Source organism: Chamaea fasciata, unplaced genomic scaffold, assembly GCF_029207755.1.
Source record: "Chamaea fasciata isolate MVZ Bird 193981 ecotype frontalis unplaced genomic scaffold, bChaFas1.0.hap1 SCAF_8, whole genome shotgun sequence".
NCBI lineage: Eukaryota > Metazoa > Chordata > Aves > Passeriformes > Sylviidae > Chamaea > Chamaea fasciata.
Genome location: NW_027094093.1, coordinates 1,888,382 through 1,915,673, shown reverse-complemented (window position 1 = coordinate 1,915,673; position 27,292 = coordinate 1,888,382).

Sequence of the window (27,292 nt, the reverse complement as noted above, 5' to 3'; positions counted from 1 at the left end):
CCGGAGAAGCACCCTTTGCTGCTCCCGGATTGACCACCCAACATTCGACCGATGTTGTCCTGATTTATCGTGGCGTTTCTCGAAATTGCTTTTCAAATTTGTTGACTAAATCTTTGATTTTGGAAATTGGCTCTGATCATTTCTAACACTGCTTTGAGATGGGAAGGAAACTTGCAAATCTATCAGGTTCTCAGGCCATTGCTATTAATTTAGGAAGTTGGCAACTTTTTGCAACTACTTGAGTTGAGTAACGGGAAGAAAAGCTTTCCTGAATTGAGGATTCTTAAATGCCAGATCCTTCTCTGCCTTTGCAGCCAGGGTGATTTTGCGCTTCAGGAAATCGCTCCAAGCAGAAAAGAATTTCAGCATGGAGTAACAGCTTCTGACAGAGACCAACAGTTGCCAGCACTTGCTGCAGGTGCTCGTGCCAACATCCCCTGTAGGAAGGAGCACGGCCCCCGGCGCACGTTGGCTTTGGCTGCCCTGTGGCAGAGAAGCGCCCCGGGGCACAGGTCTCTGGGGCAGGAGATGACACCAGCACTGCCAGGGCTCAGGGGGCGGCAGCTCCGCTTGGGCGGGGGCCCCGTCACACCTGCCGGTTTCAGCGCTCCCCTGGCCCCAGGGCTCAGAGCAGCATCCGTGCCCTGGCCCACACGTTCCTCGTCTGTGTCACACCCGCGGGTTTAGGACGGCCAGCGGATGGGGACGTGTCCCAGGGAGGCCGTGCCAGCTTCTGTGCGAGGCCGCGTGCCCTTCCCGCTGCGGCTGCGTCGGCAGCCCTGGGGGCTCCTTCTGCTGCCCTGGGCCCGCAGAGCAGGGCAGCGTTTGCCCACGGTTTGAGCCGCTCCGAAAGATGCTGTCTCAGGGCTGTCTTCGACACTTGGGCTGAGGGGTTCCTTCCGACCTGGGCCACTTTGGCTGGGCTGGGGGCGGCCCCAGGGCAGGCGGCAGTGGGTGCATTGGCCCTTTGTGACACGGTGCAGCAGCGGGGTCACCGTGGCATGGAATGGGACAGGGTGTCAAAGGACCCTTTGTGACGCGTGGCGACATAGGTGCTGGCGGTGACGCAGCCAGGCCACAGTGCTCGGAGCCGGCGACGGGACAGGACGGGATAGAGCGGTGTCGTGAGGAGCCCCCCCAAGGCACACTCATTCCAGTCTGATCCGGAGCTTTTCCGAGGCGGTATTCCTAGAGGTGACCTCGAGGCCAGACCGCAGGACTTGGTGACCTGTGGCCTAGCCGAGGCTTCTCTTTTGCGGGTACCATCGAGGGCTTGTTGACTCGGAGCTCTTCTGAGCCATCTCTCTAGAAGGCGCCCTCAACACCACACTCTGACATGGCGGGCAGATTTCTTGGCCTCTTCAAAGTCTTCAGGGGGGAGAAAAAGCAAGGCCGTGGAGCACAACAGCCTGAAGAGCCAGAGCAGTTCCAGCCAGTGCAGGACGGTGAGTGGCAGAACTGGGCCACAGGGCTGATGGCTGCAGCCAGCTTGGCTCCGTCCTCTCCCACCTGTTGTGGATATGCCCAGGGACAGGACAGAAGAGGGGCTGGGGCTGAAGATGGCAGCGCCCATGCTCCATCCCCTGGGGCATCCCGGGCCAGTCCCAGCCTGGGGAGGACAGGCCTGGGCTGTGTTCTCCGGCCTCTCCCGCAGCCCCTCAGCTCTGCCTGCTCTCCCTCTTTGCCAGATGCAGCCACGGACGGCACACAAGAGCACAGGCCTGCCAGCGGCCGCTTCCGCAGGACGCTGAAGGTACCTGCAGCCCTCCCCACCTGGGCTGGGCCTGCTGTCACTGCTCGGCCGAGCACCGCGCTTGGAGCGCTCCACGGAACATCCCTGGCTTTGTTCCCCTGCAGATGTTCCCGAAATTCCCGCGCATTCGGCGTAGGAACACCAGCACCGCTGCAACCGCAGGTACAGCCAAGCTTAACTGCAGGCTGACCAGCTGCCAGGCAGAGCCTGATGTCAGCACAAATTTGACTGCCCGCTCAGAAAATTTTGACACTGCAGTGAATGATCTCCGGGCGAAGGCTGCTGTCGTGGAAATGACCGAGGGCACGAGCATCACAAACCCTGCCACCAGAATGACTCAAGGCCTCCCAAATAGTGACAGCACCCCCACTCCCACCATGACTCATGCTCCCACCGTGGATTTTTTCGAGGAGAGTTCTGTTTCTCCTCAGCAGCGGGTAAGCAGCCTGGGGCCAGGGCTGGAGGCCTCCCAGGATTGTGTGTCCCCTCCAGCCACTGGGTCCTCTCAGCCTCTGAAGCCATTACAGTACTGTGGGAAGGGAAGCTGGAGAAGTTGCTCCCTTGGACAGCGCTCCAAGTCTTCCCCATGCCTCCTCCAGGTACCAGCCATTGTTAGGAATATTCACCAAAGACTAGCGTCCCATGCCACTGTGGATGCCGGGATGCAAACTGACATTGTGAGGCTGGCTGAAGAACACCCAGCGGACGTGGTGCTGACCCTCCTGCGCTGTGCCCCAACATGTGACAGGTATGGGCCCACCTGCCTTGAGAGCTCAGGGCACACCGGCCTTTAGGGCCATGGCCCTGCCCGGCCTGTGCAATGGGCTCTGCCAGACAGGCAGACAGGTCCAGGACCCTCGGGCCCCTCTGTTTCCCGAGCCTGCTGCCATGCTCCCTCCCTGCCCTTCAGGGCGCCGGGGCTCTGTCACCTGGCCCCCAGAGCCGCACAGGGCATGGTAGTGTGGCTGAGATGTCCCTGACACAGAGCTCTGATCCCACAGAGCTGCTGCCATGATGTGGAGAACCATAGGCTCATCGAGATCCACGGTGGAGAAGGTGCTGCCCACACTGCTGTGTGTGATGGAGGATTGGCCTCTGTCTTGCATGCTCACCTCTGATGGGGACAAGGAGGACGTCTTTGCCCTGGCTGTGAGTTCCTGGGCATTTGCTCACCCCCAGGTCGCCTCTCCAGCAGCTCTCCATCCTCTCCCTGCCTCAGGCCCTGGGCTGAAACCTGGGCCAAGGGCAGGCTCAGGGGGCACCAGGCCCGCTGCTCCCCCTGCGTCTCCCCTGGGGCCCTGCCACATGGACACCTGGGCACTGAGCGCTCTCCCTGGCAACTTCTTTTGCAGGCCACTCTGGTGGTGTGGGTGATTGTCCAGGTGCCTGAGTGCCACGAGGCACTGATCCTTTATTCCTCCCGCCTGTTTGTGGCTCTGCTTTTCCACGTTGTCATCACCACGCAGCAGATGCCACCACAGGAAGTCAATTGCTTCTGGAGAGCATGCCGAGAGGAACACCGCCTTCCCAGCGACCCCAACAGGTCTCCGCCCTCCTGTCCTTCCCATGTCCTTGTGGCCAGTGCCAGTGCTCCCAGTGTGACCCGGGCTTTGCTCTGCACACAGGTTTGCAGTGCAGGCCGTGAAGTCCCTGCTCTGCCGGCTGGAGTGTGACAGCGAGGTGCTCACTATGGAGTCCAAGCATGGCTGGGACACGCTGCCCTGTGCTGACACCCAGCACTATGCTATGGCTCTGCTGGCCAGGTGAGACCCCCTTCTCCCTGTTGTCCCTGGAATTTGTGCCCCGTGCCCGGGCTGCCCCACACAGTCCCTGTGGTCGTGGGCCAGAGGGCCTCGTCACTTTAGGGATGGCCAAGCAGACTGGAAAAGGCTGGGAGAGGAGGGTGCACAGGAGTGGCCGCCTCCCAAAGCACCCACGTCCCCTGCAGGGATGCTGGGGAAAGACTGCCCCTCTATGAGTCAGTCCTGAGAAAAGTGTGCCCCCCCACCTCAGGCTCTTTGTTCCTTTTTGCCCCTGACAGGGAGATGCGCCATGTCTCGATCCCTTTGTCTTCCTGCGTCGCAACCCACTTGCTCCGGCTGCTCAGCACTGAGAAGCCAGGCTGCGATCTGCCTTTCCTGGCATTCCTTGTGGAGGTGAGCCTGAAGGCCAGCGCGGCCTGGCTGAGCTGCCTCCCAGCTCTCCGCCCTCTGGCAGCCGCATCCCTAGCCTGGGATGGCACCAGCGCCCTGTGCTGCTGCCTGGGGCTGGCCCTGTGCACTTCTGGGCTCCTGCCAGCTGGGCCCTGTGCCACTGCCCTGTGCCTTTCAGGTCGTGCAGTACATGAACTTGGCTAACTGCGGTGACAGCCTCCTGGAGATCATGTCCAGGTACCTGCGGATGGAGTGCAGGAAGAGGTGTCGCCTGGCGCTCAGAGGCCTCGTGGAGCTCAGCAAGGATCCCCTGATGGTGAGAAGGGGGCAGCAGCTGAAGCTGCACTGGGGGGGAGAGCAGCCCCATGGGCTGGCTGGGCTTCAGGAGCTGAGGCAGCTGCTCCCAGCTCTCCTGCCTCAGCTGCCCGAGTGCTTTGGGACAGGCCTTTGGTGTCTGGGCCCTGCGGCAGCAGGCTGGGCTTGCAGTGCCAGGGCGCTGTCGCTGGTGCAGCTGTTGACGGCTTCACAGCGCAGCCTTGTGTTCCACACAGGCCAGAAGAATGTGCTGTCTGTCTCGAAGCTTTGTGGATCTGCTGGGTGATGAAGATGGAGTGGTGGTTGCCCTGACCCTGCGTGTGCTTACTAATATGCTGAAGAACGAAGGCATCCTGGTATCCAGCACCACCGCCCCAAAGCTGGCTGAGGCACTCCTGGCGCTCTTTAACAATGTAAGGTTCTGCAACCCGAGCCACAGGCATTGGGTGCTGCCCAGAAACTTTGTGCTGTCTGCGTTTTCAGGCCTTTGCCTAGGTGGGCCTGGAGTAATTGGTGCTTAGGTTTTTTCCTTTCCTCTAGGAAAATAGCTTCATGCAACTGCTCTCCATTGACCTCTTCTGTAAGGTGATGGAGGTGGTAGTGGATGAGGGAAAAAAGCCCCTGAAGACAATTGTCAGCAAGAGCCTGCAGCTACTTTTAATCTACTGCCGTGATGAGAACCGGCGTGTGGCAAATGTGAGGTTTTGGGCATCCCTGGGAGGGGGCTCAGCCGCCTCCTGCCCTGGTGCCACGCAGGCTGCGTCCTCCTCCAGGCCTTGGCACAGGGATGCGGGTCCTTGTGCCCTGGGCTGTGGTGCCATCTCTGCATCTCTGCTGCTCTTCAGGCCTCTCGGGAAGCCCTGCATTGTGCCACCAAGTTCCTGGAGAGGAGGGAGCTCGAGGAGCTAGTGAGGAAGGAACATCCCTTGAAGATCGATGAGTGTAAGGTAAGGATGGCTTGGAGAAGTGGCAGCCTCAGCCTGGAGAAGATCCGTGGCCGCGGGGCTGGCAGCCGTGGCCCCTGCCCGGTGCCGCACCCAGGGGCTCCAGCCTGCGCCCCACGCGCCGCTCCCTTCACCGGGCCCCGCGGGCTCTTCTCCAGGCTCCTGCGGCCCCGAGCTGAGCCCTGCCGGGGCAGGAGGCCGTGTGGCCACAGGGCTGGCAGCGGCGCTGGCAGGGAGCCGTGCCGCTGGGGCCGTGACACGCTCTGTCTTCGCAGGCATGGCCGGCCGGTAGATGAGGGTGTAGCAGGGAGAGCTCCAGCTCATCGCCAGGGGTGAGTGAGGGCAGCGGGCCGTCAGCGGCTCTGGCGGGGGAAGCTGCACTGCCTGGGCCGAGAGCTGCAATCCCCGGCTCTGGAGGGCTTTGCTCCTTGTGTGGACGAGGGCTGGAGAGGGCACAACACACAGAGATTTCAGGGGCACGTGGGGGATTCGTGGCAAGCACCTTCTGGCTGATCCCAATGTCTCCTGCTTCCTTCTGGCTGGGATGGCCCTGGCAGGAAGATCTCCTAGGATTCCCACAGATCCCGGCTCTGACCATGGCTCTGTTCTTCTCTCTTCCAGTCCTTCAAACCCAGAGGCAAGACAACAGCCTGTCATGCTCTAAGCTGCAAGATGAAGCCCGCTTTCCCCAACAAGCTCAACAGTTGGGGACATCTTCTGAATCCAGTGAACCAGTGTCCCAAGAACACACCAGGAGACACTGAAGAGGACACCATCTCCCAGTGCTGCTGGAGCTCTACGCCCAGCTGAGGCGGAGCACAATTCTCGTGGCTTCAGGCCTCTCCCTGTTTGCAGTTAGCTCCCTCCCTCCAGCCTTCAGACCCTGCCCATGCCCTTTTTTCCCCTCCACTCTCCACCCCTTTAGACAGCTCCTTCCCTCCCAGCCCTCAAACCCTGCCCATCCCCCCTTATTCCCTCCCTGCTCATTCCTTTGCTTTGCCTTTAATTAATAAACACTTTGGCTTCTTCACTTTACCTGCGTCTCTGTGGAGCTGAAGCGGCGTAAAAACCTGAGCCCTGGGACACACAGGCCCCTGCTGCCGTCCTCTTGCGCGCCGTCTTTTGTGCAGAGACACAGAGGAGCGAGGCCACGTCAGGCTGGAAAGGTGCCTGTGCTGAAGGTCCAGTTCCACAACACTGTGGAGTTTAAGGTCCAACTGAGCAGCCTGAAGCTCCTGGATTTTGGAAGAGTCAACCTGAGTATGCTCTGGGCCCAGCTGTGAGGGATTCCACGGCAAGCATCTACAGAGGGCAAAGGAGCTTGGAATGCTGGAAGCTTTCAAGAATAGCTTGCTGAAAGCACAGCAGTGCTCCAGCCCTGCACAGGGGCAGGGAGAGGCAGAAGCAGAGGCCATCAGGCCTTAACAGGGAGCTTTGGCTGTGCCTAAGGGCAAGTGAAGCGGCAGCAGCACGGTGGCCGAGACTCGGACGCGTGACCGAGCCCATGGCCCGAGCGCCGTCAGGCAGTGCCGGGATCCCGGCTGCGGTTCTGGTGCCCAGAGCTGAGGAATCGCAGCCCCTGCCTCAGAGCCTGTCAGAAAGGCAAGCAAGTGAGAGCAGAGGGAGGGCACCCTTCCAGTCTCTCTTGGGCATGGCCACAAAGCAGCCCCTGCTTCTCCTTCCTGCGCCCGTCTTTGGGGTGTGCTGATGGCAGCTCCAGCCAGGTTGTGCTCTGTGTTCCAAAGGCTGTGGAGAGCGGGCACGAAAAGTGCTGCGTGCACAGCGGAGAGTCCTGGGAGGTGCTGGCAAGAGCGTCCTGCGGGAACAGGTGTTTATAGAGGGCCTGGGGCTGCGTGTGTGAACCTCCACCTGGAATCACACCGGGGGAAATCTCAGCTAGAGCAGGAGCGCCTGTCCAGAAAGGACCAGAAGGAATTCAGCCTTGCCAGGGTTTCTTAAGAGTGTGTTGGTGTTCCCCAGGAAAGGTAGACATTTGGGGAAACGCCTCTGGGGGAAGGGGGCTTGCTGCTGAAGGAAAGCGCTTTCCTGGGAGCTCCCAGTGATGTAGGAGCAGCTGTCCCCCTTTGGCTCTCTGTGATCCTTTCAGTCCTTGAGGCCCGTTGTACTCGGCAGATGGACAAGGGAAGGGAGAAGGCTGTGAAGAGCGGGTTTGGAATCCACCTGGACGTGCGGAGACCAAGGCCAACACCTGCACCGGGCTGTGTTCCCCCCCGTTTGGACACAGGTGTGAGCAGGAGCATCTCTGTCCAGCTGCCAGCCCCAAAGCTGTCTTTGAGAGCTGTGAATTCAAAGGCCTTGACGCACACACGTCTCACACCTTACCTGTCTGCTGTGTTTCAACTCTTGGCAATATGCATTCGCCTCTTGCTTGCTGGAAGCTGCTGCGGCCCAGAGGGCCGGCACCGAGCTGGGCTGTGTGGGCCAGGCAGCACGGAGAGTCTTGGCTGCTCCTGGTGTGTCCGTGGCCTCAGAAAAGGCTTGGAAGGTTTGCCTCCCGAGGCGCCCTGCTCCCTGGCTCTTCCTGTGCATCTTGGAGAGAACAAGGCAGGCATTTCTGGCAGCTGGGCATTAGCAGGCCTTCAGATGAGGGCGTGTTGTGGAGCAGGCCCAGCTGAGACACCCTGAGAGGAGCCCAGCGCTCCTTGCCCCTCTCCGCAGACACGTGAGCCTTGTCTGCTTTCGGGATGAGCCTGGCTGTGTCAGGGGGTGCTGCTACGTGGACACCAGACAGCCGGTCCTGTCCTGCTGGGTGCCAGCAGTGCATCGCAGCAGTCCTGCATCCCCGTCAGGATGCCGGCCAAGAGAGGTCCTGGAAGCTGAGGGAGCCGATCTGAAGCTTGCGCGGGTGCCTACAGGTCAAGGCCAAGGGCGTTCCCTCAGGATAGAGCAGTCCTGAGAGGTCTCTAGAATTCAAAGAAATCAGCAGACAAATGCACTGTCCACCAAAAGCTCTTTTATTGGCGGGAGGTTAGGGCTCTGCACCCCACCACAAGGCTTCTTTGCCACGTCCAGATTTCAGTGGGTTTCTGTAGGAATTGTGTCAAAAATACCTTCCGTCTTTAGACTGCTGAGGTGATTCCATAGGCAGGGGCTTAGAAAGAAACACATTGCGTCAGAATCCTAGACTTGAAGCTAATGTCCACCTGCTGGCCAGCAGGAGTCTCAGCGCACCAAAGCAGCTCATCTTCCTCACCCCTTCCCTGCACAGGGCTGATTCTGTCGCCGCCCTTAGGTCTTCCCCAAGGCTATGTCTAAAGCTTTTTGTCAAGTCACTCTCTTGCCAAGTTAGGCTTCCAGGTTTTTCTTCTGTTAACTGGTGCTAAGTACTTCCGGATAGCTGTGCTAAGTACTCTTTCCTTCTGTCAATTGCTTGTGCTTCCTTACATCAGACAAAGGCCTTGTTTCCTTCCTAAATGTGCCTGATGCTGGCCCAAGTCTTTTGGCACTGCTTGCTTCCCTGTGGCATGTTCTACCTGCCCCGAGAGTAAAGAGGGAGCTGGAGAAGGAGCTTGCCAGGCTGCTCTCCATCCTTTACCAGCAGTCCTGGTCAAGCGGCCAAGTCCGAGCTGAGCGCAAATGCAACAGCCGTGCACGGCAAGGGTGGGTGGGAAGGATGATCCAGGAAGCGTAGGCCTGGCAGCCTGAGCTTGCTAGCGGGGAAGGCCTCGGAGCACATCCTCCTGAGTGCCATGCCACGGCACGTGCAGGGAACCAGGGGGTGGGAAAGCTCTGCGGAGGGATGGGGACGGCTGCGGGTCTTGGCAGGGTGTTGAGCTGGGGTTGGTGTTGCTGGGCGTGTTGGGGAAGGAGTTGTGTGGAAGGTGAGAGGTCTAGGCTGGAACTGGAGTCAGTTTGAAGGCACCACCTGTGGCATGGCACAGCTCTGGTGATGGAGGACAGAAGGAATAGCTGGGACTTTCAGTCATCCTGCTTCTCCTGCAGAGAAGAAGAGGGGAGAGCTGTACTTTCTTGGCCGCTTAGATATCTGTAGCAGGGGGAGGATTAGCCCTTTGGCAATCTACTCCTTTGTTTGGGCTACTTTTGTAACACTGAGTGGACTTTCATTCCTGGAGAGCTTTTATTCCTTCAGAGAATTAGGTTCTTCTCATGCCTTCCTAGAAAATTGTTTGAAAGCAAAGCAAGGCCTTTATTTTGCCTCTGTGCTGTCTTATGCTTTGCAAAGTGACATTCAGTGGATGACCTTAAGGCAACTGTGCTGCTGCTGTAATAGATACATAGTGGATTACATTGGTGGATTAAAATTGGGCCTCTTAAAACTTTGCAGTGGAAGGGAAAAACCCCTGAATTCCTGGAAACAGTTCCAGGGCATCTCTTTGCACACCACAGTCTTTTCACAGTGCAAAGTTGTTACCTCGACATCTGCCAGAGAGATAAGCGGGAAAGGGCCCGGGAAGCATGGGCTGACCACATCTTCGCAGTTCATCAGGAGATCCCATACCAATCTGGGCGGAGGGCGGCAGAAACCTTCTGACAGAAGATTCGGAGACTTTTCATGCAGACGTCTTTTCAATTTCTCAGGAAACTCTTTCGGATATCCCTTGCGGACACCAGACATGTCAATGATTCTCTTATGCACACCATGTCACGTTCTTCGGCTTCTTTGTTACCGTCTTGTTTTCGCCTCAGGGTAGAAAAATGGCCTAAAACACCTCCCCTGAGAGCCCGAATTTGTGGGCAGTACTCCGGAGAAGCACCCTTTGCTGCTCCCGGATTGACCACCCAACATTCGACCGATGTTGTCCTGATTTATCGTGGCGTTTCTCGAAATTGCTTTTCAAATTTGTTGACTAAATCTTTGATTTTGGAAATTGGCTCTGATCATTTCTAACACTGCTTTGAGATGGGAAGGAAACTTGCAAATCTATCAGGTTCTCAGGCCATTGCTATTAATTTAGGAAGTTGGCAACTTTTTGCAACTACTTGAGTTGAGTAACGGGAAGAAAAGCTTTCCTGAATTGAGGATTCTTAAATGCCAGATCCTTCTCTGCCTTTGCAGCCAGGGTGATTTTGCGCTTCAGGAAATCGCTCCAAGCAGAAAAGAATTTCAGCATGGAGTAACAGCTTCTGACAGAGACCAACAGTTGCCAGCACTTGCTGCAGGTGCTCGTGCCAACATCCCCTGTAGGAAGGAGCACGGCCCCCGGCGCACGTTGGCTTTGGCTGCCCTGTGGCAGAGAAGCGCCCCGGGGCACAGGTCTCTGGGGCAGGAGATGACACCAGCACTGCCAGGGCTCAGGGGGCGGCAGCTCCGCTTGGGCGGGGGCCCCGTCACACCTGCCGGTTTCAGCGCTCCCCTGGCCCCAGGGCTCAGAGCAGCATCCGTGCCCTGGCCCACACGTTCCTCGTCTGTGTCACACCCGCGGGTTTAGGACGGCCAGCGGATGGGGACGTGTCCCAGGGAGGCCGTGCCAGCTTCTGTGCGAGGCCGCGTGCCCTTCCCGCTGTGGCTGCGTCGGCAGCCCTGGGGGCTCCTTCTGCTGCCCTGGGCCCGCAGAGCAGGGCAGCGTTTGCCCACGGTTTGAGCCGCTCCGAAAGATGCTGTCTCAGGGCTGTCTTCGACACTTGGGCTGAGGGGTTCCTTCCGACCTGGGCCACTTTGGCTGGGCTGGGGGCGGCCCCAGGGCAGGCGGCAGTGGGTGCATTGGCCCTTTGTGACACGGTGCAGCAGCGGGGTCACCGTGGCATGGAATGGGACAGGGTGTCAAAGGACCCTTTGTGACGCGTGGCGACATAGGTGCTGGCGGTGACGCAGCCAGGCCACAGTGCTCGGAGCCGGCGACGGGACAGGACGGGATAGAGCGGTGTCGTGAGGAGCCCCCCCAAGGCACACTCATTCCAGTCTGATCCGGAGCTTTTCCGAGGCGGTATTCCTAGAGGTGACCTCGAGGCCAGACCGCAGGACTTGGTGACCTGTGGCCTAGCCGAGGCTTCTCTTTTGCGGGTACCATCGAGGGCTTGTTGACTCGGAGCTCTTCTGAGCCATCTCTCTAGAAGGCGCCCTCAACACCACACTCTGACATGGCGGGCAGATTTCTTGGCCTCTTCAAAGTCTTCAGGGGGGAGAAAAAGCAAGGCCGTGGAGCACAACAGCCTGAAGAGCCAGAGCAGTTCCAGCCAGTGCAGGACGGTGAGTGGCAGAACTGGGCCACAGGGCTGATGGCTGCAGCCAGCTTGGCTCCGTCCTCTCCCACCTGTTGTGGATATGCCCAGGGACAGGACAGAAGAGGGGCTGGGGCTGAAGATGGCAGCGCCCATGCTCCATCCCCTGGGGCATCCCGGGCCAGTCCCAGCCTGGGGAGGACAGGCCTGGGCTGTGTTCTCCGGCCTCTCCCGCAGCCCCTCAGCTCTGCCTGCTCTCCCTCTTTGCCAGATGCAGCCACGGACGGCACACAAGAGCACAGGCCTGCCAGCGGCCGCTTCCGCAGGACGCTGAAGGTACCTGCAGCCCTCCCCACCTGGGCTGGGCCTGCTGTCACTGCTCGGCCGAGCACCGCGCTTGGAGCGCTCCACGGAACATCCCTGGCTTTGTTCCCCTGCAGATGTTCCCGAAATTCCCGCGCATTCGGCGTAGGAACACCAGCACCGCTGCAACCGCAGGTACAGCCAAGCTTAACTGCAGGCTGACCAGCTGCCAGGCAGAGCCTGATGTCAGCACAAATTTGACTGCCCGCTCAGAAAATTTTGACACTGCAGTGAATGATCTCCGGGCGAAGGCTGCTGTCGTGGAAATGACCGAGGGCACGAGCATCACAAACCCTGCCACCAGAATGACTCAAGGCCTCCCAAATAGTGACAGCACCCCCACTCCCACCATGACTCATGCTCCCACCGTGGATTTTTTCGAGGAGAGTTCTGTTTCTCCTCAGCAGCGGGTAAGCAGCCTGGGGCCAGGGCTGGAGGCCTCCCAGGATTGTGTGTCCCCTCCAGCCACTGGGTCCTCTCAGCCTCTGAAGCCATTACAGTACTGTGGGAAGGGAAGCTGGAGAAGTTGCTCCCTTGGACAGCGCTCCAAGTCTTCCCCATGCCTCCTCCAGGTACCAGCCATTGTTAGGAATATTCACCAAAGACTAGCGTCCCATGCCACTGTGGATGCCGGGATGCAAACTGACATTGTGAGGCTGGCTGAAGAACACCCAGCGGACGTGGTGCTGACCCTCCTGCGCTGTGCCCCAACATGTGACAGGTATGGGCCCACCTGCCTTGAGAGCTCAGGGCACACCGGCCTTTAGGGCCATGGCCCTGCCCGGCCTGTGCAATGGGCTCTGCCAGACAGGCAGACAGGTCCAGGACCCTCGGGCCCCTCTGTTTCCCGAGCCTGCTGCCATGCTCCCTCCCTGCCCTTCAGGGCGCCGGGGCTCTGTCACCTGGCCCCCAGAGCCGCACAGGGCATGGTAGTGTGGCTGAGATGTCCCTGACACAGAGCTCTGATCCCACAGAGCTGCTGCCATGATGTGGAGAACCATAGGCTCATCGAGATCCACGGTGGAGAAGGTGCTGCCCACACTGCTGTGTGTGATGGAGGATTGGCCTCTGTCTTGCATGCTCACCTCTGATGGGGACAAGGAGGACGTCTTTGCCCTGGCTGTGAGTTCCTGGGCATTTGCTCACCCCCAGGTCGCCTCTCCAGCAGCTCTCCATCCTCTCCCTGCCTCAGGCCCTGGGCTGAAACCTGGGCCAAGGGCAGGCTCAGGGGGCACCAGGCCCGCTGCTCCCCCTGCGTCTCCCCTGGGGCCCTGCCACATGGACACCTGGGCACTGAGCGCTCTCCCTGGCAACTTCTTTTGCAGGCCACTCTGGTGGTGTGGGTGATTGTCCAGGTGCCTGAGTGCCACGAGGCACTGATCCTTTATTCCTCCCGCCTGTTTGTGGCTCTGCTTTTCCACGTTGTCATCACCACGCAGCAGATGCCACCACAGGAAGTCAATTGCTTCTGGAGAGCATGCCGAGAGGAACACCGCCTTCCCAGCGACCCCAACAGGTCTCCGCCCTCCTGTCCTTCCCATGTCCTTGTGGCCAGTGCCAGTGCTCCCAGTGTGACCCGGGCTTTGCTCTGCACACAGGTTTGCAGTGCAGGCCGTGAAGTCCCTGCTCTGCCGGCTGGAGTGTGACAGCGAGGTGCTCACTATGGAGTCCAAGCATGGCTGGGACACGCTGCCCTGTGCTGACACCCAGCACTATGCTATGGCTCTGCTGGCCAGGTGAGACCCCCTTCTCCCTGTTGTCCCTGGAATTTGTGCCCCGTGCCCGGGCTGCCCCACACAGTCCCTGTGGTCGTGGGCCAGAGGGCCTCGTCACTTTAGGGATGGCCGAGCAGACTGGAAAAGGCTGGGAGAGGAGGGTGCACAGGAGTGGCCGCCTCCCAAAGCACCCACGTCCCCTGCAGGGATGCTGGGGAAAGACTGCCCCTCTATGAGTCAGTCCTGAGAAAAGTGTGCCCCCCCACCTCAGGCTCTTTGTTCCTTTTTGCCCCTGACAGGGAGATGCGCCATGTCTCGATCCCTTTGTCTTCCTGCGTCGCAACCCACTTGCTCCGGCTGCTCAGCACTGAGAAGCCAGGCTGCGATCTGCCTTTCCTGGCATTCCTTGTGGAGGTGAGCCTGAAGGCCAGCGCTGCCTGGCTGAGCTGCCTCCCAGCTCTCCGCCCTCTGGCAGCCGCATCCCTAGCCTGGGATGGCACCAGCGCCCTGTGCTGCTGCCTGGGGCTGGCCCTGTGCACTTCTGGGCTCCTGCCAGCTGGGCCCTGTGCCACTGCCCTGTGCCTTTCAGGTCGTGCAGTACATGAACTTGGCTAACTGCGGTGACAGCCTCCTGGAGATCATGTCCAGGTACCTGCGGATGGAGTGCAGGAAGAGGTGTCGCCTGGCGCTCAGAGGCCTCGTGGAGCTCAGCAAGGATCCCCTGATGGTGAGAAGGGGGCAGCAGCTGAAGCTGCACTGGGGGGGAGAGCAGCCCCATGGGCTGGCTGGGCTTCAGGAGCTGAGGCAGCTGCTCCCAGCTCTCCTGCCTCAGCTGCCCGAGTGCTTTGGGACAGGCCTTTGGTCTCTGGGCCCTGCGGCAGCAGGCTGGGCTTGCAGTGCCAGGGCGCTGTCGCTGGTGCAGCTGTTGACGGCTTCACAGCGCAGCCTTGTGTTCCACACAGGCCAGAAGAATGTGCTGTCTGTCTCGAAGCTTTGTGGATCTGCTGGGTGATGAAGATGGAGTGGTGGTTGCCCTGACCCTGCGTGTGCTTACTAATATGCTGAAGAACGAAGGCATCCTGGTATCCAGCACCACCGCCCCAAAGCTGGCTGAGGCACTCCTGGCGCTCTTTAACAATGTAAGGTTCTGCAACCCGAGCCACAGGCATTGGGTGCTGCCCAGAAACTTTGTGCTGTCTGCGTTTTCAGGCCTTTGCCTAGGTGGGCCTGGAGTAATTGGTGCTTAGGTTTTTTCCTTTCCTCTAGGAAAATAGCTTCATGCAACTGCTCTCCATTGACCTCTTCCGTAAGGTGATGGAGGTGGTAGTGGATGAGGGAAAAAAGCCCCTGAAGACAATTGTCAGCAAGAGCCTGCAGCTACTTTTAATCTACTGCCGTGATGAGAACCGGCGTGTGGCAAATGTGAGGTTTTGGGCATCCCTGGGAGGGGGCTCAGCCGCCTCCTGCCCTGGTGCCACGCAGGCTGCGTCCTCCTCCAGGCCTTGGCACAGGGATGCGGGTCCTTGTGCCCTGGGCTGTGGTGCCATCTCTGCATCTCTGCTGCTCTTCAGGCCTCTCGGGAAGCCCTGCATTGTGCCACCAAGTTCCTGGAGAGGAGGGAGCTCGAGGAGCTAGTGAGGAAGGAACATCCCTTGAAGATCGATGAGTGTAAGGTAAGGATGGCTTGGAGAAGTGGCAGCCTCAGCCTGGAGAAGATCCGTGGCCGCGGGGCTGGCAGCCGTGGCCCCTGCCCGGTGCCGCACCCAGGGGCTCCAGCCTGCGCCCCACGCGCCGCTCCCTTCACCGGGCCCCGCGGGCTCTTCTCCAGGCTCCTGCGGCCCCGAGCTGAGCCCTGCCGGGGCAGGAGGCCGTGTGGCCACAGGGCTGGCAGCGGCGCTGGCAGGGAGCCGTGCCGCTGGGGCCGTGACACGCTCTGTCTTCGCAGGCATGGCCGGCCGGTAGATGAGGGTGTAGCAGGGAGAGCTCCAGCTCATCGCCAGGGGTGAGTGAGGGCAGCGGGCCGTCAGCGGCTCTGGCGGGGGAAGCTGCACTGCCTGGGCCGAGAGCTGCAATCCCCGGCTCTGGAGGGCTTTGCTCCTTGTGTGGACGAGGGCTGGAGAGGGCACAACACACAGAGATTTCAGGGGCACGTGGGGGATTCGTGGCAAGCACCTTCTGGCTGATCCCAATGTCTCCTGCTTCCTTCTGGCTGGGATGGCCCTGGCAGGAAGATCTCCTAGGATTCCCACAGATCCCGGCTCTGACCATGGCTCTGTTCTTCTCTCTTCCAGTCCTTCAAACCCAGAGGCAAGACAACAGCCTGTCATGCTCTAAGCTGCAAGATGAAGCCCGCTTTCCCCAACAAGCTCAACAGTTGGGGACATCTTCTGAATCCAGTGAACCAGTGTCCCAAGAACACACCAGGAGACACTGAAGAGGACACCATCTCCCAGTGCTGCTGGAGCTCTACGCCCAGCTGAGGCGGAGCACAATTCTCGTGGCTTCAGGCCTCTCCCTGTTTGCAGTTAGCTCCCTCCCTCCAGCCTTCAGACCCTGCCCATGCCCTTTTTTCCCCTCCACTCTCCACCCCTTTTGACAGCTCCTTCCCTCCCAGCCCTCAAACCCTGCCCATCCCCCCTTATTCCCTCCCTGCTCATTCCTTTGCTTTGCCTTTAATTAATAAACACTTTGGCTTCTTCACTTTACCTGCGTCTCTGTGGAGCTGAAGCGGCGTAAAAACCTGAGCCCTGGGACACACAGGCCCCTGCTGCCGTCCTCTTGCGCGCCGTCTTTTGTGCAGAGACACAGAGGAGCGAGGCCACGTCAGGCTGGAAAGGTGCCTGTGCTGAAGGTCCAGTTCCACAACACTGTGGAGTTTAAGGTCCAACTGAGCAGCCTGAAGCTCCTGGATTTTGGAAGAGTCAACCTGAGTATGCTCTGGGCCCAGCTGTGAGGGATTCCACGGCAAGCATCTACAGAGGGCAAAGGAGCTTGGAATGCTGGAAGCTTTCAAGAATAGCTTGCTGAAAGCACAGCAGTGCTCCAGCCCTGCACAGGGGCAGGGAGAGGCAGAAGCAGAGGCCATCAGGCCTTAACAGGGAGCTTTGGCTGTGCCTAAGGGCAAGTGAAGCGGCAGCAGCACGGTGGCCGAGACTCGGACGCGTGACCGAGCCCATGGCCCGAGCGCCGTCAGGCAGTGCCGGGATCCCGGCTGCGGTTCTGGTGCCCAGAGCTGAGGAATCGCAGCCCCTGCCTCAGAGCCTGTCAGAAAGGCAAGCAAGTGAGAGCAGAGGGAGGGCACCCTTCCAGTCTCTCTTGGGCATGGCCACAAAGCAGCCCCTGCTTCTCCTTCCTGCGCCCGTCTTTGGGGTGTGCTGATGGCAGCTCCAGCCAGGTTGTGCTCTGTGTTCCAAAGGCTGTGGAGAGCGGGCACGAAAAGTGCTGCGTGCACAGCGGAGAGTCCTGGGAGGTGCTGGCAAGAGCGTCCTGCGGGAACAGGTGTTTATAGAGGGCCTGGGGCTGCGTGTGTGAACCTCCACCTGGAATCACACCGGGGGAAATCTCAGCTAGAGCAGGAGCGCCTGTCCAGAAAGGACCAGAAGGAATTCAGCCTTGCCAGGGTTTCTTAAGAGTGTGTTGGTGTTCCCCAGGAAAGGTAGACATTTGGGGAAACGCCTCTGGGGGAAGGGGGCTTGCTGCTGAAGGAAAGCGCTTTCCTGGGAGCTCCCAGTGATGTAGGAGCAGCTGTCCCCCTTTGGCTCTCTGTGATCCTTTCAGTCCTTGAGGCCCGTTGTACTCGGCAGATGGACAAGGGAAGGGAGAAGGCTGTGAAGAGCGGGTTTGGAATCCACCTGGACCTGCGGAGACCAAGGCCAACACCTGCACCGGGCTGTGTTCCCCCCCGTTTGGACACAGGTGTGAGCAGGAGCATCTCTGTCCAGCTGCCAGCCCCAAAGCTGTCTTTGAGAGCTGTGAATTCAAAGGCCTTGACGCACACACGTCTCACACCTTACCTGTCTGCTGTGTTTCAACTCTTGGCAATATGCATTCGCCTCTTGCTTGCTGGAAGCTGCTGCGGCCCAGAGGGCCGGCACCGAGCTGGGCTGTGTGGGCCAGGCAGCACGGAGAGTCTTGGCTGCTCCTGGTGTGTCCGTGGCCTCAGAAAAGGCTTGGAAGGTTTGCCTCCCGAGGCGCCCTGCTCCCTGGCTCTTCCTGTGCATCTTGGAGAGAACAAGGCAGGCATTTCTGGCAGCTGGGCATTAGCAGGCCTTCAGATGAGGGCGTGTTGTGGAGCAGGCCCAGCTGAGACACCCTGAGAGGAGCCCAGCGCTCCTTGCCCCTCTCCGCAGACACGTGAGCCTTGTCTGCTTTCGGGATGAGCCTGGCTGTGTCAGGGGGTGCTGCTACGTGGACACCAGACAGCCGGTCCTGTCCTGCTGGGTGCCAGCAGTGCATCGCAGCAGTCCTGCATCCCCGTCAGGATGCCGGCCAAGAGAGGTCCTGGAAGCTGAGGGAGCCGATCTGAAGCTTGCGCGGGTGCCTACAGGTCAAGGCCAAGGGCGTTCCCTCAGGATAGAGCAGTCCTGAGAAGTCTCTAGAATTCAAAGAAATCAGCAGACAAATGCATTGTCCACCAAAAGCTCTTTTATTGGCGGGAGGTTAGGGCTCTGCACCCCACCACAAGGCTTCTTTGCCACGTCCAGATTTCAGTGGGTTTCTGTAGGAATTGTGTCAAAAATACCTTCCGTCTTTAGACTGCTGAGGTGATTCCATAGGCAGGGGCTTAGAAAGAAACACATTGCGTCAGAATCCTAGACTTGAAGCTAATGTCCACCTGCTGGCCAGCAGGAGTCTCAGCGCACCAAAGCAGCTCATCTTCCTCACCCCTTCCCTGCACAGGGCTGATTCTGTCGCCGCCCTTAGGTCTTCCCCAAGGCTATGTCTAAAGCTTTTTGTCAAGTCACTCTCTTGCCAAGTTAGGCTTCCAGGTTTTTCTTCTGTTAACTGGTGCTAAGTACTTCCGGATAGCTGTGCTAAGTACTCTTTCCTTCTGTCAATTGCTTGTGCTTCCTTACATCAGACAAAGGCCTTGTTTCCTTCCTAAATGTGCCTGATGCTGGCCCAAGTCTTTTGGCACTGCTTGCTTCCCTGTGGCATGTTCTACCTGCCCCGAGAGTAAAGAGGGAGCTGGAGAAGGAGCTTGCCAGGCTGCTCTCCATCCTTTACCAGCAGTCCTGGTCAAGCGGCCAAGTCCGAGCTGAGCGCAAATGCAACAGCCGTGCACGGCAAGGGTGGGTGGGAAGGATGATCCAGGAAGCGTAGGCCTGGCAGCCTGAGCTTGCTAGAGGGGAAGGCCTCGGAGCACATCCTCCTGAGTGCCATGCCACGGCACGTGCAGGGAACCAGGGGGTGGGAAAGCTCTGCGGAGGGATGGGGACGGCTGCGGGTCTTGGCAGGGTGTTGAGCTGGGGTTGGTGTTGCTGGGCGTGTTGGGGAAGGAGTTGTGTGGAAGGTGAGAGGTCTAGGCTGGAACTGGAGTCACTTTGAAGGCACCACCTGTGGCATGGCACAGCTCTGGTGATGGAGGACAGAAGGAATAGCTGGGACTTTCAGTCATCCTGCTTCTCCTGCAGAGAAGAAGAGGGGAGAGCTGTACTTTCTTGGCCGCTTAGATATCTGTAGCAGGGGGAGGATTAGCCCTTTGGCAATCTACTCCTTTGTTTGGGCTACTTTTGTAACACTGAGTGGACTTTCATTCCTGGAGAGCTTTTATTCCTTCAGAGAATTAGGTTCTTCTCATGCCTTCCTAGAAAATTGTTTGAAAGCAAAGCAAGGCCTTTATTTTGCCTCTGTGCTGTCTTATGCTTTGCAAAGTGACATTCAGTGGATGACCTTAAGGCAACTGTGCTGCTGCTGTAATAGATACATAGTGGATTACATTGGTGGATTAAAATTGGGCCTCTTAAAACTTTGCAGTGGAAGGGAAAAACCCCTGAATTCCTGGAAACAGTTCCAGGGCATCTCTTTGCACACCACAGTCTTTTCACAGTGCAAAGTTGTTACCTCGACATCTGCCAGAGAGATAAGCGGGAAAGGGCCCGGGAAGCATGGGCTGACCACATCTTCGCAGTTCATCAGGAGATCCCATACCAATCTGGGCGGAGGGCGGCAGAAACCTTCTGACAGAAGATTCGGAGACTTTTCATGCAGACGTCTTTTCAATTTCTCAGGAAACTCTTTCGGATATCCCTTGCGGACACCAGACATGTCAATGATTCTCTTATGCACACCATGTCACGTTCTTCGGCTTCTTTGTTACCGTCTTGTTTTCGCCTCAGGGTAGAAAAATGGCCTAAAACACCTCCCCTGAGAGCCCGAATTTGTGGGCAGTACTCCGGAGAAGCACCCTTTGCTGCTCCCGGATTGACCACCCAACATTCGACCGATGTTGTCCTGATTTATCGTGGCGTTTCTCGAAATTGCTTTTCAAATTTGTTGACTAAATCTTTGATTTTGGAAATTGGCTCTGATCATTTCTAACACTGCTTTGAGATGGGAAGGAAACTTGCAAATCTATCAGGTTCTCAGGCCATTGCTATTAATTTAGGAAGTTGGCAACTTTTTGCAACTACTTGAGTTGAGTAACGGGAAGAAAAGCTTTCCTGAATTGAGGATTCTTAAATGCCAGATCCTTCTCTGCCTTTGCAGCCAGGGTGATTTTGCGCTTCAGGAAATCGCTCCAAGCAGAAAAGAATTTCAGCATGGAGTAACAGCTTCTGACAGAGACCAACAGTTGCCAGCACTTGCTGCAGGTGCTCGTGCCAACATCCCCTGTAGGAAGGAGCACGGCCCCCGGCGCACGTTGGCTTTGGCTGCCCTGTGGCAGAGAAGCGCCCCGGGGCACAGGTCTCTGGGGCAGGAGATGACACCAGCACTGCCAGGGCTCAGGGGGCGGCAGCTCCGCTTGGGCGGGGGCCCCGTCACACCTGCCGGTTTCAGCGCTCCCCTGGCCCCAGGGCTCAGAGCAGCATCCGTGCCCTGGCCCACACGTTCCTCGTCTGTGTCACACCCGCGGGTTTAGGACGGCCAGCGGATGGGGACGTGTCCCAGGGAGGCCGTGCCAGCTTCTGTGCGAGGCCGCGTGCCCTTCCCGCTGCGGCTGCGTCGGCAGCCCTGGGGGCTCCTTCTGCTGCCCTGGGCCCGCAGAGCAGGGCAGCGTTTGCCCACGGTTTGAGCCGCTCCGAAAGATGCTGTCTCAGGGCTGTCTTCGACACTTGGGCTGAGGGGTTCCTTCCGACCTGGGCCACTTTGGCTGGGCTGGGGGCGGCCCCAGGGCAGGCGGCAGTGGGTGCATTGGCCCTTTGTGACACGGTGCAGCAGCGGGGTCACCGTGGCATGGAATGGGACAGGGTGTCAAAGGACCCTTTGTGACGCGTGGCGACATAGGTGCTGGCGGTGACGCAGCCAGGCCACAGTGCTCGGAGCCGGCGACGGGACAGGACGGGATAGAGCGGTGTCGTGAGGAGCCCCCCCAAGGCACACTCATTCCAGTCTGATCCGGAGCTTTTCCGAGGCGGTATTCCTAGAGGTGACCTCGAGGCCAGACCGCAGGACTTGGTGACCTGTGGCCTAGCCGAGGCTTCTCTTTTGCGGGTACCATCGAGGGCTTGTTGACTCGGAGCTCTTCTGAGCCATCTCTCTAGAAGGCGCCCTCAACACCACACTCTGACATGGCGGGCAGATTTCTTGGCCTCTTCAAAGTCTTCAGGGGGGAGAAAAAGCAAGGCCGTGGAGCACAACAGCCTGAAGAGCCAGAGCAGTTCCAGCCAGTGCAGGACGGTGAGTGGCAGAACTGGGCCACAGGGCTGATGGCTGCAGCCAGCTTGGCTCCGTCCTCTCCCACCTGTTGTGGATATGCCCAGGGACAGGACAGAAGAGGGGCTGGGGCTGAAGCTGGCAGCGCCCATGCTCCATCCCCTGGGGCATCCCGGGCCAGTCCCAGCCTGGGGAGGACAGGCCTGGGCTGTGTTCTCCGGCCTCTCCCGCAGCCCCTCAGCTCTGCCTGCTCTCCCTCTTTGCCAGATGCAGCCACGGACGGCACACAAGAGCACAGGCCTGCCAGCGGCCGCTTCCGCAGGACGCTGAAGGTACCTGCAGCCCTCCCCACCTGGGCTGGGCCTGCTGTCACTGCTCGGCCGAGCACCGCGCTTGGAGCGCTCCACGGAACATCCCTGGCTTTGTTCCCCTGCAGATGTTCCCGAAATTCCCGCGCATTCGGCGTAGGAACACCAGCACCGCTGCAACCGCAGGTACAGCCAAGCTTAACTGCAGGCTGACCAGCTGCCAGGCAGAGCCTGATGTCAGCACAAATTTGACTGCCCGCTCAGAAAATTTTGACACTGCAGTGAATGATCTCCGGGCGAAGGCTGCTGTCGTGGAAATGACCGAGGGCACGAGCATCACAAACCCTGCCACCAGAATGACTCAAGGCCTCCCAAATAGTGACAGCACCCCCACTCCCACCATGACTCATGCTCCCACCGTGGATTTTTTCGAGGAGAGTTCTGTTTCTCCTCAGCAGCGGGTAAGCAGCCTGGGGCCAGGGCTGGAGGCCTCCCAGGATTGTGTGTCCCCTCCAGCCACTGGGTCCTCTCAGCCTCTGAAGCCATTACAGTACTGTGGGAAGGGAAGCTGGAGAAGTTGCTCCCTTGGACAGCGCTCCAAGTCTTCCCCATGCCTCCTCCAGGTACCAGCCATTGTTAGGAATATTCACCAAAGACTAGCGTCCCATGCCACTGTGGATGCCGGGATGCAAACTGACATTGTGAGGCTGGCTGAAGAACACCCAGCGGACGTGGTGCTGACCCTCCTGCGCTGTGCCCCAACATGTGACAGGTATGGGCCCACCTGCCTTGAGAGCTCAGGGCACACCGGCCTTTAGGGCCATGGCCCTGCCCGGCCTGTGCAATGGGCTCTGCCAGACAGGCAGACAGGTCCAGGACCCTCGGGCCCCTCTGTTTCCCGAGCCTGCTGCCATGCTCCCTCCCTGCCCTTCAGGGCGCCGGGGCTCTGTCACCTGGCCCCCAGAGCCGCACAGGGCATGGTAGTGTGGCTGAGATGTCCCTGACACAGAGCTCTGATCCCACAGAGCTGCTGCCATGATGTGGAGAACCATAGGCTCATCGAGATCCACGGTGGAGAAGGTGCTGCCCACACTGCTGTGTGTGATGGAGGATTGGCCTCTGTCTTGCATGCTCACCTCTGATGGGGACAAGGAGGACGTCTTTGCCCTGGCTGTGAGTTCCTGGGCATTTGCTCACCCCCAGGTCGCCTCTCCAGCAGCTCTCCATCCTCTCCCTGCCTCAGGCCCTGGGCTGAAACCTGGGCCAAGGGCAGGCTCAGGGGGCACCAGGCCCGCTGCTCCCCCTGCGTCTCCCCTGGGGCCCTGCCACATGGACACCTGGGCACTGAGCGCTCTCCCTGGCAACTTCTTTTGCAGGCCACTCTGGTGGTGTGGGTGATTGTCCAGGTGCCTGAGTGCCACGAGGCACTGATCCTTTATTCCTCCCGCCTGTTTGTGGCTCTGCTTTTCCACGTTGTCATCACCACGCAGCAGATGCCACCACAGGAAGTCAATTGCTTCTGGAGAGCATGCCGAGAGGAACACCGCCTTCCCAGCGACCCCAACAGGTCTCCGCCCTCCTGTCCTTCCCATGTCCTTGTGGCCAGTGCCAGTGCTCCCAGTGTGACCCGGGCTTTGCTCTGCACACAGGTTTGCAGTGCAGGCCGTGAAGTCCCTGCTCTGCCGGCTGGAGTGTGACAGCGAGGTGCTCACTATGGAGTCCAAGCATGGCTGGGACACGCTGCCCTGTGCTGACACCCAGCACTATGCTATGGCTCTGCTGGCCAGGTGAGACCCCCTTCTCCCTGTTGTCCCTGGAATTTGTGCCCCGTGCCCGGGCTGCCCCACACAGTCCCTGTGGTCGTGGGCCAGAGGGCCTCGTCACTTTAGGGATGGCCGAGCAGACTGGAAAAGGCTGGGAGAGGAGGGTGCACAGGAGTGGCCGCCTCCCAAAGCACCCACGTCCCCTGCAGGGATGCTGGGGAAAGACTGCCCCTCTATGAGTCAGTCCTGAGAAAAGTGTGCCCCCCCACCTCAGGCTCTTTGTTCCTTTTTGCCCCTGACAGGGAGATGCGCCATGTCTCGATCCCTTTGTCTTCCTGCGTCGCAACCCACTTGCTCCGGCTGCTCAGCACTGAGAAGCCAGGCTGCGATCTGCCTTTCCTGGCATTCCTTGTGGAGGTGAGCCTGAAGGCCAGCGCTGCCTGGCTGAGCTGCCTCCCAGCTCTCCGCCCTCTGGCAGCCGCATCCCTAGCCTGGGATGGCACCAGCGCCCTGTGCTGCTGCCTGGGGCTGGCCCTGTGCACTTCTGGGCTCCTGCCAGCTGGGCCCTGTGCCACTGCCCTGTGCCTTTCAGGTCGTGCAGTACATGAACTTGGCTAACTGCGGTGACAGCCTCCTGGAGATCATGTCCAGGTACCTGCGGATGGAGTGCAGGAAGAGGTGTCGCCTGGCGCTCAGAGGCCTCGTGGAGCTCAGCAAGGATCCCCTGATGGTGAGAAGGGGGCAGCAGCTGAAGCTGCACTGGGGGGGAGAGCAGCCCCATGGGCTGGCTGGCCTTCAGGAGCTGAGGCAGCTGCTCCCAGCTCTCCTGCCTCAGCTGCCCGAGTGCTTTGGGACAGGCCTTTGGCCTCTGGGCCCTGCGGCAGCAGGCTGGGCTTGCAGTGCCAGGGCGCTGTCGCTGGTGCAGCTGTTGACGGCTTCACAGCGCAGCCTTGTGTTCCACACAGGCCAGAAGAATGTGCTGTCTGTCTCGAAGCTTTGTGGATCTGCTGGGTGATGAAGATGGAGTGGTGGTTGCCCTGACCCTGCGTGTGCTTACTAATATGCTGAAGAACGAAGGCATCCTGGTATCCAGCACCACCGCCCCAAAGCTGGCTGAGGCACTCCTGGCGCTCTTTAACAATGTAAGGTTCTGCAACCCGAGCCACAGGCATTGGGTGCTGCCCAGAAACTTTGTGCTGTCTGCGTTTTCAGGCCTTTGCCTAGGTGGGCCTGGAGAAATTGGTGCTTAGGTTTTTTCCTTTCCTCTAGGAAAATAGCTTCATGCAACTGCTCTCCATTGACCTCTTCTGTAAGGTGATGGAGGTGGTAGTGGATGAGGGAAAAAAGCCCCTGAAGACAATTGTCAGCAAGAGCCTGCAGCTACTTTTAATCTACTGCCGTGATGAGAACCGGCGTGTGGCAAATGTGAGGTTTTGGGCATCCCTGGGAGGGGGCTCAGCCGCCTCCTGCCCTGGTGCCACGCAGGCTGCATCCTCCTCCAGGCCTTGGCACAGGGATGCGGGTCCTTGTGCCCTGGGCTGTGGTGCCATCTCTGCATCTCTGCTGCTCTTCAGGCCTCTCGGGAAGCCCTGCATTGTGCCACCAAGTTCCTGGAGAGGAGGGAGCTCGAGGAGCTAGTGAGGAAGGAACATCCCTTGAAGATCGATGAGTGTAAGGTAAGGATGGCTTGGAGAAGTGGCAGCCTCAGCCTGGAGAAGATCCGTGGCCGCGGGGCTGGCAGCCGTGGCCCCTGCCCGGTGCCGCACCCAGGGGCTCCAGCCTGCGCCCCACGCGCCGCTCCCTTCACCGGGCCCCGCGGGCTCTTCTCCAGGCTCCTGCGGCCCCGAGCTGAGCCCTGCCGGGGCAGGAGGCCGTGTGGCCACAGGGCTGGCAGCGGCGCTGGCAGGGAGCCGTGCCGCTGGGGCCGTGACACGCTCTGTCTTCGCAGGCATGGCCGGCCGGTAGATGAGGGTGTAGCAGGGAGAGCTCCAGCTCATCGCCAGGGGTGAGTGAGGGCAGCGGGCCGTCAGCGGCTCTGGCGGGGGAAGCTGCACTGCCTGGGCCGAGAGCTGCAATCCCCGGCTCTGGAGGGCTTTGCTCCTTGTGTGGACGAGGGCTGGAGAGGGCACAACACACAGAGATTTCAGGGGCACGTGGGGGATTCGTGGCAAGCACCTTCTGGCTGATCCCAATGTCTCCTGCTTCCTTCTGGCTGGGATGGCCCTGGCAGGAAGATCTCCTAGGATTCCCACAGATCCCGGCTCTGACCATGGCTCAGTTCTTCTCTCTTCCAGTCCTTCAAACCCAGAGGCAAGACAACAGCCTGTCATGCTCTAAGCTGCAAGATGAAGCCCGCTTTCCCCAACAAGCTCAACAGTTGGGGACATCTTCTGAATCCAGTGAACCAGTGTCCCAAGAACACACCAGGAGACACTGAAGAGGACACCATCTCCCAGTGCTGCTGGAGCTCTACGCCCAGCTGAGGCGGAGCACAATTCTCGTGGCTTCAGGCCTCTCCCTGTTTGCAGTTAGCTCCCTCCCTCCAGCCTTCAGACCCTGCCCATGCCCTTTTTTCCCCTCCACTCTCCACCCCTTTTGACAGCTCCTTCCCTCCCAGCCCTCAAACCCTGCCCATCCCCCCTTATTCCCTCCCTGCTCATTCCTTTGCTTTGCCTTTAATTAATAAACACTTTGGCTTCTTCACTTTACCTGTGTCTCTGTGGAGCTGAAGCGGCGTAAAAACCTGAGCCCTGGGACACACAGGCCCCTGCTGCCGTCCTCTTGCGCGCCGTCTTTTGTGCAGAGACACAGAGGAGCGAGGCCACGTCAGGCTGGAAAGGTGCCTGTGCTGAAGGTCCAGTTCCACAACACTGTGGAGTTTAAGGTCCAACTGAGCAGCCTGAAGCTCCTGGATTTTGGAAGAGTCAACCTGAGTATGCTCTGGGCCCAGCTGTGAGGGATTCCACGGCAAGCATCTACAGAGGGCAAAGGAGCTTGGAATGCTGGAAGCTTTCAAGAATAGCTTGCTGAAAGCACAGCAGTGCTCCAGGCCTGCACAGGGGCAGGGAGAGGCAGAAGCAGAGGCCATCAGGCCTTAACAGGGAGCTTTGGCTGTGCCTAAGGGCAAGTGAAGCGGCAGCAGCACGGTGGCCGAGACTCGGACGCGTGACCGAGCCCATGGCCCGAGCGCCGTCAGGCAGTGCCGGGATCCCGGCTGCGGTTCTGGTGCCCAGAGCTGAGGAATCGCAGCCCCTGCCTCAGAGCCTGTCAGAAAGGCAAGCAAGTGAGAGCAGAGGGAGGGCACCCTTCCAGTCTCTCTTGGGCATGGCCACAAAGCAGCCCCTGCTTCTCCTTCCTGCGCCCGTCTTTGGGGTGTGCTGATGGCAGCTCCAGCCAGGTTGTGCTCTGTGTTCCAAAGGCTGTGGAGAGCGGGCACGAAAAGTGCTGCGTGCACAGCGGAGAGTCCTGGGAGGTGCTGGCAAGAGCGTCCTGCGGGAACAGGTGTTTATAGAGGGCCTGGGGCTGCGTGTGTGAACCTCCACCTGGAATCACACCGGGGGAAATCTCAGCTAGAGCAGGAGCGCCTGTCCAGAAAGGACCAGAAGGAATTCAGCCTTGCCAGGGTTTCTTAAGAGTGTGTTGGTGTTCCCCAGGAAAGGTAGACATTTGGGGAAACGCCTCTGGGGGAAGGGGGCTTGCTGCTGAAGGAAAGCGCTTTCCTGGGAGCTCCCAGTGATGTAGGAGCAGCTGTCCCCCTTTGGCTCTCTGTGATCCTTTCAGTCCTTGAGGCCCGTTGTACTCGGCAGATGGACAAGGGAAGGGAGAAGGCTGTGAAGAGCGGGTTTGGAATCCACCTGGACCTGCGGAGACCAAGGCCAACACCTGCACCGGGCTGTGTTCCCCCCCGTTTGGACACAGGTGTGAGCAGGAGCATCTCTGTCCAGCTGCCAGCCCCAAAGCTGTCTTTGAGAGCTGTGAATTCAAAGGCCTTGACGCACACACGTCTCACACCTTACCTGTCT